The sequence below is a fragment of the Neofelis nebulosa genome, chromosome X (genome assembly GCF_028018385.1).
Source record: "Neofelis nebulosa isolate mNeoNeb1 chromosome X, mNeoNeb1.pri, whole genome shotgun sequence".
NCBI lineage: Eukaryota > Metazoa > Chordata > Mammalia > Carnivora > Felidae > Neofelis > Neofelis nebulosa.
This window is the reverse complement of record NC_080800.1, coordinates 66,440,171-66,452,843: the sequence shown is the minus strand read 5'-3', so window position 1 is coordinate 66,452,843 and position 12,673 is coordinate 66,440,171. Positions and strand designations below refer to the sequence as shown.

The window sequence follows — 12,673 nt, the reverse complement described above, 5'->3', positions numbered from 1 at the left end:
TATGAATGATATTAGCTTTCAGGAGTCACTGAGTTCCCTAGGTCTACATTCATGATCCAAAAACTTTCCTTTCCTCCTTTTTACACTTCATTATTTTCCGTAATTTTATCTTTTATATCACTGATTAGTTCCTCTGCTTTGTCCATTCTCCTTGCCATTGCATTCAATTGGGTTTGCATCTTGGTTATAGCATTTTTAATTTCAGCCTGACTAGTTTTTAGCTCTTTTATCTCTGCAGTAAGGAAATTTTTAGTGTCTTTTATGCTTTTTTAAAGGTCCAGCTAGTATCCTTATAATTGTTGTTTTAAATTCTACACTTGATCTTAGCCAAAAGGCCGAGAAGCGATGTTGTTGTTTTAAATTCTAGGTAAGACATCTAACATATCTGTATTGATTAAATCCCTGGTTGCGACTTCTTCCTGTTTTTTCCCCCTCTTTGGGGGAGAATTCTTTTCTCTTGACATATTGCCTGAGTCAGTATTTTTTGTGTGTGATCGTCAGGAAAACCTGTTATGTTTTCTGCTCCTGAGAGTAATGGCTATTATAAAAAGAGGTCCAAAAAATATAAATTTAAAACAGGGGTTCTATATGCACTTTGCTATTGTGTTTTGGCTGCTCTTACCCTCAGTTCAGTTGTGTGTAAAGATCCTCCTTGCCCGAAGTGGGGGTTGTTTGGAAGATGTCCACTGTGTGGCAATTTTTAACTAGGAGTGTTTGGTCTTGTTAATAGAAGCTAGACACACTCCCTCCCCAACAAAAAGAAGAAACTATTCTCTTTCCCCTAGAGCTAAAGATTTCCAGCACTCTATGATCAGTGGACTTGGTGCATGGGAGGGGTTTGTGCTGGTCTTCTAGGTGAGGGGCTGACTGCAATGGTTCTCAGGTGGGCTTGCCCTAGTGAAGATGCACCTGCAGGATGAAGGTAGCATGGCTTTGTGTAAACGTCTCTGGTCTCCAAAGGAGGGTGCTGTGTTGCTCACTGAAGTAGGTCAGTGCTGATGGGTGGGGCTGGGAGGAGAGAGAATGGCATAGCCCTGCTCTCTCCTCCAGTGACAAGGGAGCTCATGACCGTTGATCTTCAGGAAGTCCTCACAAAAAGCAAACATTCACTCCTCTTGTGTTTCCAGCTTACCTCATATCCTTGCCTGTGCCCTTTCTCTCTCTGAGCTGTGCGTCTGTCAGATCACACAGTACTCCTGTGCTGTATCTCAGTCACATGGCTGGGTTTCAAATCTGAAAATTTTAGGGACCTGTGGGGCAGGGACCCCCACTAATCCTCTTGGGGAGGATCTCGCCATGCTGTTGTGGTTTGATGATTTGTCCCAGAAAAGTGGTTGCATACCACTCAGGGTTTCAGAGAGTATGTAAAGCACAGTAAAAAGCTAGCACCAATTTTTGCTGCCTTCAGCAGGTGTCTGTGTTCCTATGGTAGGGTACAGGGAATCATATTGGCACTGCCAGTTCTTTCATGCCTAGAGAGGCGATGCCACCACTCCCAGATACACTCTAAGAAGGTAAACTGTTCTCCCCATGTGACCCAGGGGATCCTCAGACCACACTGCCCGCTCCTGGGTCTCTACCCTCCTTCCCCACAGGAGCACTGCTAAACCTGTCAGGCTGACTCAGGTGATGGTGCAGACTGCTAAAACTTCAGACTCTGTACTCCACTGCTTATGATAACTTGTGGTAGTCAGGCCCTTTCCTTTTTCAGTCAATTGTTTTGGGGAAGAGTTTCTCTTATGCAAATCCCTGCCTGAGGCATCTCTCTCACGCTCTCCCTCCTGCTCTCCCTCTTGCTCCTCCCTTCATAATCAGGGCTTCCTCTCCTCCACAGCAACCAAAGTTCTTTTATCTCCCAAATTAACTCTCTGCAGCTCTTACCTTCCATGAGGCTGTCATTTTTCTACTGTAGATGTGAAGTTTTGTTCTCTTATTTTTCAGATCAATTTCTTGGGTGTTCAGAATAATTGGATATTTGTCTAGCTGTGTTCGAGGAACAAGGCAAGCTCAGGGTCTCCTTACCCCTCTGCCGTCTTAAGACACCAGATTTTTCTTATTTTTTAAATTGTTTTTTGATGTAGGGATTTATCACTATAAACATATCTTAAAACTGGTTTTGCTGCATCCTGTAAGATTTGGTATGCTGTATTTTAATTTGGTCAGCTGTATTTTAATTTGTCTGAAGCTTTTTTTAAATTTTTATTTCTTCATTGACACATAAGTTATTAAGTTGCATATTGTTTAATCTATACATATTTATGAAATCCAGCTTTCTTCTTTTTATGTTCAGAACATTCTGGTCAGAAAAGATGCTTCAAAAGATTTTAGTCTTTTTAAAAATTATTTAGACTTTTTTGGCCTAACATAATTTATTCTGGAGAATGTTTCCTGTGCACTTGAGAAGTATGTGTATTTTGCTGCTTTTGGATGGAATGCTCTAAATACATCTGTTAAGTCCATCTGGTTTAATGTGTCATTTAAGGCTAATGATTCCTTTTTGATTTTCTGTCTGGATGATCTATTGATGTAAGTGTGGTATTAAAGTCCCCTACCATTATTGTGTTACTATTTATTTTTTCCTATAGATTTGTTAAGATTTGCCCTATATATTTATTCCTATAGATTTGTTAATATTTGCTTTATATATTTAGGAGTCTGTATGTTGGATGCATAAATGTTTACAAATGTTATATCCTCTTTTGCATTTACCCATTTATCATTCTGTAATGCTGTTCTTTGTCTCTTATTACAGTCTTTGTTTTAAGGTCTATTTTTTTCTGACATAAGTGTAGTTACACAAGCTTTTTTTTTTTCTTTTCCATTTTTATGGAAGCTCTTTTTCCATCCTCTCTCTTTCAGTCTTTGGGTGTTATTTTCCATACTTTTTTTTCTCTTTATCATTCTTCTTGTTCAGATATTATTTTTCTGATTTTTTATAAGTTTATTTATTGAAGCAATCTTTACATCCAACACAGGGCTCAAACTCGTGACCCAGAGATCAAGAGCTGCATGCTCTACTGACTGAACCAGCTCCATGCTCTACTGACTGATTTTGTTGAGATGTCTCTCTGTGTTTTCTATAGCTCTCTGAACTTCTGTGGAATAATTAGTTTGAATTTTTGTCAGACAATTTATAAAACTTCATTTTATGGAGTAATTTCTTAGAGCTTTATTGTTTTCCTTTGGTGATGTCATCTTTGCTGTCATATTTTTTATGATCTGTGTAGTCTTTCATTGATGTCTGCACCTTTTCAGGAGAAAAGGTGACTATGAAGTCACCTCTTCATATCTTTATAGACTGTTTTGAGCAAGTAAAGGCCTTCCCTTGTCAGGACTCTGGACTGATGGAACTGCCTGTGGTATTACTATCAAATAGGGCTGGACCCAGGTAATGTGGTTACTTCCAGATAAGCCTATGGGTCTATGGTTGGCCAACATTTCACTGGGGGAATAGGTGGTATTATTCCTTGCTGGATCCTCAAGGGACTGGACTGTTTTTACAACTATGAATATCTGCTATTTTATTTTATTTTATTTTATTTTATTTATTTGTATTTTATTATTTTATTTTATTCCTTAGATCCACTCTCTTTTATTTTTTTAATATTTTATTTTATTTTTTCAATACATCAAGTTTACTGTCAAATTTGTTTCCATACAACACCCGGTGCTCATCCCAAAAGGTGCCCTCCTCAATACCCATCACCCACCCTCCCCTCCCTCCCACCCCCCATCAACCCTCAGTTTGTTCTCAGTTTTTAAGAGTCTCTTATGCTTTGGCTCTCTCCCACACTAACCTTTTTTTTTTCTTCCCCTCCCCCGTGGGTTTCTGTTAAGTTTCTCAGGATCCACATAAGAGTGAAAACATATGGTATCAGTCTTTCTCTGTATGGCTTATTTCACTGAGCATAACACTCTCCAGTTCCATCCATATTGCTACAAAGGGCCATATTTCATTCTTTCTCATTGCCCTGTAGTACTCCATTGTGTATATAAACCACAATTTCTTTACACACTCATCAGTTGATGGACATTTAGGCTCTTTCCATAATTTGGCTATTGTTGAGAGTGCTGCTATAAACATTGGGGTACAAGTGCCCCTATGCATCAGTACTCCTGCATCCCTTAGGTAAATTCCTAGCAGTGTTATTGCTGGGTCAAGGGTAGGTCTATTTTAATTTTTTGAGGAACCTCCACACTGTTTTCCAGAGTGGCTGCACCAGTTTGCATTCCCACCAACAGTGCAAGAGGGTTCCCATTTCTCCACATCCTCGCCAGCATCTATAGTCTCCTGATTTGTTCATTTTGGCCACTCTGACTGGCGTGAGGTGATATCTGAGTGTGGTTTTGATTTGTATTTCCCTGATAAGGAGCGACGTTGAGCATCTTTTCATGTGCCTGTTGGCCATCCGGATGTCTTCTTTAGACAAGTGTCTATTCATGTTTTCTGCCCATTTCTTCACTGGGTTATTTATTTTTCGGGTGTGGAGTTTGGTGAGTTCTTTATAGATTTTGGATACTAGCCCTTTGTCTGATATGTCATTTTCAAATATCTTTTCCCATTCCGTTGGTTGCCTTTTAGTTTTGTTGGTTGTTTCCTTTGCTGTGCAGAAGCTTTTTATCTTCATAAGGTCCCAGTAGTTCATTTTTGCTTTTAATTCCCTTGCCTTTGGGGATGTGTCAAGTAAGAGATTGCTACGGCTGAGGTCAGAGAGGTCTTTTCCTGCTTTCTCCTCTAGGGTTTTGATGGTTTCCTGTCTCACATTCAGGTCTTTTACCATTTTGAGTTTATTTTTGTGAATGGTGTGAGAAAGTGGTCTAGTTTCAACCTTCTGCATGTTGCTGTCCAGTTCTCCCAGCACCTTTTGTTAAAGAGACTGTCTTTTTTCCATTGGATAGTCTTTCCTGCTTTGTCAAAGATTAGTTGGCCATATGATTGTGGGTCTAGTTCTGGGGTTTCTATTCTATTCCATTAGTATATGTGTCTGTTTGTGTGCCAATACCATGCTGTCTTGATGATTACAGCTGTGTAGTAGAGGCAAAAGTCTGGGATTGTGATGCCTCCTGCTTTGGTCTTCTTCAAAATTGCTTTGGCTATTCAGGCCTTTTTTGGTTCCATATGAATTTTAGGATTGCTTGTTCTAGTTTCGAGAAGAATGCTGGTGCAATTTTGATTGGGATTGCATTGAATGTGTAGATAGCTTTGGGTAGTATTGACATTTTGACAATATTTATTCTTCCAATCCATGAGCACGGAATGTTTTTCCATTTCTTTATATCTTCTTCAATTTCCTTCCTAAGCTTTCTATAGTTTTCAGCATACAGATCTTTTACATCTTTGTTTAGATTTATTCCTAGGTATTTTATGCTTCTTAGTGCAATTGTGAATGGGATCCGTTTCTTTATTTGTCTTTCTGTTGCTTCATTATTAGTGTTTAAGAATGCAACTGATTTCTGTACATTGATTTTGTATCCTGCAACTTTGCTAAATTCATGTATCAGTTCTAGCAGACTTCTGGTGGAGTCTATTGGATTTTCCATGTATAATATCATGTCATCTGCAAAAAGTGAAAGCTTGACTTCATCTTTGCCAATTTGGATGCCTTTGGTTTCTTTTTGTTGTCTGATTGCTGATGCTAGTACTTCCAACACTGTGTTCAACAACAGCAGTGAGAGTGGACATCCCTGTCGTCTTCCTGATCTCAGGGAAAAAGCTCTCAGTTTTTCCCCATTGAGGATGATGTTAGCTATGGGCTTTTCATAAATGGCTTTTATGATCTTTAAGTATGTTTCTTCTATCCTGACTTTATCGAGGGTTTTTATTAAGAAAGGGTTCTGAATTTTGTCAAAGGCCTTTTCTGCATCGATTGACAGGATCATATGGTTCTTATCTTTTCTTTTATTAATGTGATGTATCACATTGATTGTTTTGGGAATGTTGAACCAGCCCTGCATCCCAGGAATGAATTCCACTTGATCATGGTGAATAATTCTTTTTATATGCTGTTGAATTAGATTTGCTAGTATCTTGTTGAGAATTTTTGCATCCATATTCCTCAGGGATATTGTTCTGTAGTTCTCTTTTTTTACTGGGTCTCTGTCTGGTTTAGGCATCAAAGTAATACTGGCTTCATAGAATGAGTCTGGAAGTTTCTACTCTCTTTCAAAAGTCACTTTCACGGGGGAAATGGATAGTGACACTCTTCTCTATTAATAATTTCCAAAAAGTCATAACAATCAATGCAATATTGAATCCTGGCTCAAGAAAATCAACTATAAATTATATTTTTGGAACCGTTAGTTGGTTTCAAATATGAACTGGATATTGGATTATACTTAGGGAATTGTTTATTTTCTTAGGTGCAATTATATAAGAGAATGGCCTTATTGTTAGTAATGGTGTGTTGATGTACTTAGTGTTAGTGCCATGATGTCTGTAGTGGATTTTCAAAAGATTAAGAAAAGACAAAAAATGTTTCAAAGCAAATAGAGATGAAGCAAATATAACAAAATGTTACTAACAGTTTAATCTAGATTACTAATATTTATAATTATTGTATTATTTTTGACCTTTAGGTATGGTTGAAATTTTTCATTAAAAAATGTGAAAATAAAAACATAACTCAAAAAATTAAGCCTGTAGTAGAATGGACAAATAGGTCATATTAATGTAGCAATTCAGTTTCTTCAGTTGAACTCATAATTGTTGGTTAAAAGAAAGCTTGGTATTTCATAAAACAAATATTATTTACCATGTGCCAGAAACTGTGCCATTTATAATAGTCATCAAGGCTGACAAATCCCTGTCTTAATGGAGCTTAATATTTAGTGATGGATAAAAACAAACCAAAACAGAACAAAACAAAAAAAATAAATAAAAATACCATAAATATAGATTACACTAACTTCAGTAATGGAAACAAGGCCATTGACAAACGGAAAATAACATGAAGGGAATGGTTTGGATACCCACTTTGGATGAAGTCGTCTGAAGAGGTCATAAAATTGAGGCCAAAAAATGAGATGAAGCTACTCATTTAAAAAACAGAGCAATGGGTGATGAGGACAATGGAGTCTGCTTGTGATGGACACTGGGTGATGAGTGGATGTTGAATGACTGTATTGTACACCTGAAATTAAGATAACACTTTATGTTAACTATACTGGAATAACATGACATAACATAAAATAAAAATATATTCCTCACCTAAAAATAATTTTATTATTTTTAAGTTTTTAAAAACATTTATTCATTTTTGAGAGAGTGTGAATGGGGGAAGAGCAGGGGGAGTGAGGGGGAGTCACAGAATCTGAAGCAGGCTCCAGGCTCCGAGCTGTCAGCACAGAGCTCAACATGGAGCTCAAACTCACAGACCAAGAGATCATGACCGAGCCAAAGTTGGGTGCTTAACCGACCAAGCCACCCAGGCGCCCCAAAAATAATTTTTAAAAATAGGGTAATGAATGCATAAGACTCAAAAAATAATTCCATAGATTTTGAAGTCAGAAAGATTTTGGCTTGTTCACAAAATTAAAAGATCAGTGTGGCCGTAGAGTAGTTAGAAGGGAAGGGGTACAAGATGAAGCTATAAAGATTAGATCCACAAATTAGAACAAGCATTACGAATTTTTTTAAGTTTATTTTAAGAGATATCACGAGCCGGGTTATGGAAGAGAGAGGAGGGAGAGAGAATCCCATGCAGGCTCTGCATTGTCAGCACAGAGCCCAATGTGGGGATTAAACTCAAGAACTGTGAGATCATGACCTGAGCTGAAACCAAGAGTTGGACGCTTAACTGATTGAGCCTCCCAGGCGCCCTGGAACCAGCATAGAATTTTATTTTTTATTTTTTTATTTTTTTAAATTTTTTTTCAACGTTTTTTATTTATTTTTGGGACAGAGAGAGACAGAGCATGAACGGGGGAGGGGCAGAGAGAGAGGGAGACACAGAATCGGAAACAGGCTCCAGGCTCCGAGCCATCAGCCCAGAGCCTGACGCGGGGCTCGAACTCACGGACCGCGAGATCGTGACCTGGCTGAAGTCGGACGCTTAACCGACTGCGCCACCCAGGCGCCCCCCAGCATAGAATTTTAAACAAAGAAGTTACATTGCTGATTTTTTATTCTGAGGCACTTACTCTAGCTGTTGTATATAGAATGGATTGTAGGAGAGATAAGACTGTTGTAGTAGGTCACATGTAAACCTGAAAGAAGGATGTGGTAGTAGGAATTTGAAGTCGTTGAATTTGAAATATTTTTGAAGTAGAATAAAATGAAGATAGGCCAATTAAAACATGTGAATCAGCTGCTGTGAAAAAGACATTCATTTTTCTGGAGTTTTAGTAGCACTGTCAAAATTAGAAATAACTCACCAGTACTGTGGTGAACCGAGTAACCTAATTAATAAATTGAAGTCAGGCCAAAGTGAAGCACAAAAGAAATAAATACCAGGATTGTTCATGGTATAATCTTTATACATTCTTATAAAATCCTCATATTTCTTCAGCTATTTGCTCTGTTTCACTTACAGTCAGTTTACTGCTGTGGGGAGGTTCTGTGTAGTTTTTCTTAAGAACAATTGGAATGGGAGAATATAGTTCATTCAGGCCACACTAAAACAGAAGTCATTCTTTTCTGTAGATATGAACAGTTTCTAGTCTAATGTAGAGCCAGGAAGGAAAATATAAACCTAATTTCAGGCACTCCTGGAAACATTGGCCAAAATACACAGCCAATGGATGTACTCACGTGGTTATAAGCACCACTTCCTTTCTCTCTCTCTCTTTTTTAATGTTTATTTATATGAGAAAAAGAGTGTGCACTTAGGGGAGGAGCAGAGAGAGAGAGGACAGATGATTTGAAGAGGGCTCTGTGCTGACAGCAGAGAGCCAGATGCAGGGCTTAAACTCACCAACTGTGAGATCATAACCTGAGCTGAAGTCCAATGCATAACCGACCTAGACATCCAGGCACCCCAGCATCACTGTCAAACACAAAGGAAAACACACAGTTTAAAAGGCCAAACAGATAGGTTTTAAAGGAGGAAGTAAAAAAAAAGTATAAAGGCTTTTGTTTTCTTTTCTCATTGACTGCAGTGATTCTATCATGTTTCTTCTGTTAACTGGCTTTCTCAAAGGACAATAGAAATAATATACAATTTGTGTCATTTGGGGATTTTTCATGCGGTAAACATATTGCTTTTCATGTTACAGAGTTATCCAGATTTGTTTCCCTACTTTGTTTTCTCCCTTATATAACATGAGATTACTTTTCTCTTTCTCTTTCTTTCATTGTTCTGTACATTCTTGGAGGTGACAAACAATACAAAGGGTGACAGGGGCCCCTGGGTGGCTCAGTCGATTAAGCATCCCACTTAGGCTCAGGTCATGATCTGGAGGTTCGTGGGTTAGAGCTGATAGCTCAGAGTCTGGAGCCTGCCTCAGATCCTGTGTCTCCCTCTCTCTCTGCACCTCCCCCACTCACGCTATGTCTCTCTCTTTCTCTCAAAAATGAATAAACTTAAGAAAAATTAAGATACAAAGGATGACAAAAGTTGAAAAGGTAACATAAAAAAGTCAAATTCTAGAACCCTGCAAATTGCCTTTTAATTTTAGGAAAGAGGGTGGAGAAGTAAGAGTTTTCCATTAATACTAAACATTCTCCCTTAATTAGTTAATTAATTAATTTATTTATTCATTTAAGTTAGTTAACATGTGATGTAGTCTTGGCTTCAGGAGTAGAACCCAGTGATTCATCTCTTACATATGGCACCCAGTGCTCATCCCGAAAAGTGCCCTCCTTAATACCCATGACCCATTTAAACCACCCCCACCTACCCTCCCATCCAGCAACCCTCAGTTTGTTCTCTGTATTTAACAGTCTCTTATGGTTTTTCTCCCTATCTGTTTTTATCTTAATTTCCTTCCCTACCCCTGTGTTCATCTGTTGAGTGTCTCAAATTCCACATATGAGTGAAATAATAGAATATTTTTCTCTGACTTATTTTGCTTAGCATAATACCCTCCAGTTTCATCCACATTTTGGCAAATGGGAAGATTTCATTCTTTTTCATTGCCAAGTAATATTCCATTTTATATATGTATGACGTCTTCTTTATGCATTCACCAGTCAAAGGACATTTAAGATCTTTCTATAATATGGTTATTGTTGATAGTGTCACTATAAACATTGGGGTACATGTGATCCTTAGAATCAACACTTTTGAATTCTTTGGATAAATACCTAGTAGTGTAATTGCTGGGTCGTAGGGTAGTTCTATTTTTAATTTTTTGAGGAACCTCCATACTATTTTCCAGAGTGGATGAACCAGTTTGCATTCCACCAGCAATGCAAAAGGGTTCCCCTTTATCCATATCCTCACCAACATCTGTTGTTTCCTGAGTTGTTAATTTTAGCCATCCTGACTAGTGTGAGGTGGTATCTCATCATGGTTTTGATTTGTATTTCCCTGATTGTGAGTGATGTTGAACATCTTTTCATGTGCCTGTTAGCCTACTAGATGTCTTCTTTGGAAGAGGGTCTATTCATATATTGTGCCTGTTTCTTGACTGGATCATTGCTTTTTTGGGTGTTGAGTTTGACAAGTTCTTTATAGATTTTGGATACTAATCCTTTAACTGATATGTCATTTGCAAATATCCTGTCCCATTCCGTTGGTTGCCATTTAGTTTTTGTTGATTACTTCCTTTGCTGTGCAGAAGCTTTTGATCTTTATAAGGTGCCAAAAGTTCATTTTTGCTTTTGTTTTCCTTGCCTCTGGAGACATGTCAAGTAAGAAGGAGCTGTAGCCGAGGTCAAAGAGGTTGCTGACTGTTTTATCTTGTAGGATTTTGATGTTTCCTGTCTCACATTCAGGTATTTCACTCATTGTAAATTTATTTTTCTGTTTGGTGTAAGACAAGAGTCCAGTTTCATTCTTTTGCATTTTGCTGTCCAGTTCTCCCAGCACCATTTGATAAAGAGACTGTCTTTTTTTTTTTCCATTGGACAGTCTTTCCTGCTTTGTCAAAAATTTGTTGGCCACATATTTGTGGGTCCATTTCTGGGTTCTTTATTCCATTAATCTAGGTGTCTTTTTATGTGCTAATACCATACTGTCTTGATGATTATAGCTTTGTAATACAGTTTTAAAGTCCGGGATTCTGGTCTTTCTAGCTTCAGTTTTCTTTTTCAACATTACTTTCGCTATTCAGGGTCTTTTGTGGTTCCATACAAATTTTATCATTGATCGTTCTAGCTCTGTGAATAATGGTTGTGGTATTTTGATAAGGATTGCATTGAATGTGTTTATTGCTTTGGTTAATATAGATATTTTAACAATATTTGTTCTTCCAAACAATGAGCATAAAATATTTTTTTCCATTTCTTTGTTTCTCCTTCAATTTCTTTCATACACTTCCTATAGTTTTTTAGCATACATATTTACCTCTTTGGTTAAATCTATCCCTAAGTATCTTATTGATTTTGTTCAATTATAAATTGGATCAATTCCTTGATATCTTTCTGTTCCTTCTTTATTGATGTATAGAAATGCAACCAGTTTCTGTACATCAATTTTATGTCCTGTGACTTTACTAAATTCATGTATCAGGTATAGCAAACTTTTTGGTCGAGTCTTGCAGGATTTCCATGTAGACTATCATGTCATCTGCAAAGAGTGAAAGTTTGGCTTATTATTTGCAATTTGGATACCTTTTATCCCTTGGATGCTTTTTCTTTCTTTTTGTTGTTCTTTTCTTTTGTTATTGCTGTGGCTTGGACTTTCAATATTATTTTGAACAACAGTGGTAAGAGTGGACATCACTGTCATATTCCTGTTTTTAGGGGAAACACTCTCAGGTTTTCCCCATTGAGGATAATATTAGCTGTGGGACTTTCATATATGGCTTTTATGATGTTGAGATAGGTTTATTCTATCCCGACTTTCTTGAGGGTCTTTAAAAAAATGTATGCTGTGTGTTGCCAAATGTTTTTTCTGCATCTATTGAAAGGATAAAATAGATCTTATCCTTTCTTCTATTAATGTGGTGTATGACGTTGATTGATTAGTGAATAATGAGTCAGTCCTGTAACCCAGGAATAAATCCCACTTGATCATGGTTAATATTTTTTAATGTAATGTTGAATTTGATTTGCTATTGTCTGTGTGAGAATTTTTGCATCTAAATTATCAGATATATTGGCCTGTAATTCTCCATTTTAGTGGGGTCTTTGTAGGGTTTTGAAATCAAGGTAATTCTGGCTTTATAGAAGGAGTCTGGAAGCTTTCCTTCCATTTATATTTTGTGGAAAAGTTTGAGAAGCATAGGTGTTAACTCTGTTTTAAATGTCTGACAGAATTCCTTGGGGAAGCCATTTGGCCCAGGACTCTTATATGTTGGGAGAATTTTGATAACTGATTCAATTTCTTTACTGGTTTTGGTTCTGTTCAAATTTTCTATTTCTTCCCATTTGAGTTTTTGTAGTGTGTGTCTAGTAATTTGTCCCGTTCTTCCATATTGCCCAGCTTGTGGGCAAAAAATTTTTCATAGTATTCTCTTATAATTGTTTGTATTTCAGTGGTGTTGGTTATGATCTCTCCTCTTTCTTTCATGATTTTATCTATTTGGGTCTTCTGTCTTTTCTTTTTGAGAAGTCTGGCTATAGGTTTAT

General features: G+C 37.4%; 1 pseudogene; it reads right to left on the bottom strand.

Annotated features, from left to right (window-relative positions):
• Nucleotides 1–270: 270 nt before the first annotated feature.
• LOC131503364 (U2 spliceosomal RNA) lies at nucleotides 271–347 on the bottom strand (annotated as a pseudogene).
• Nucleotides 348–12,673: the final 12,326 nt, after the last annotated feature.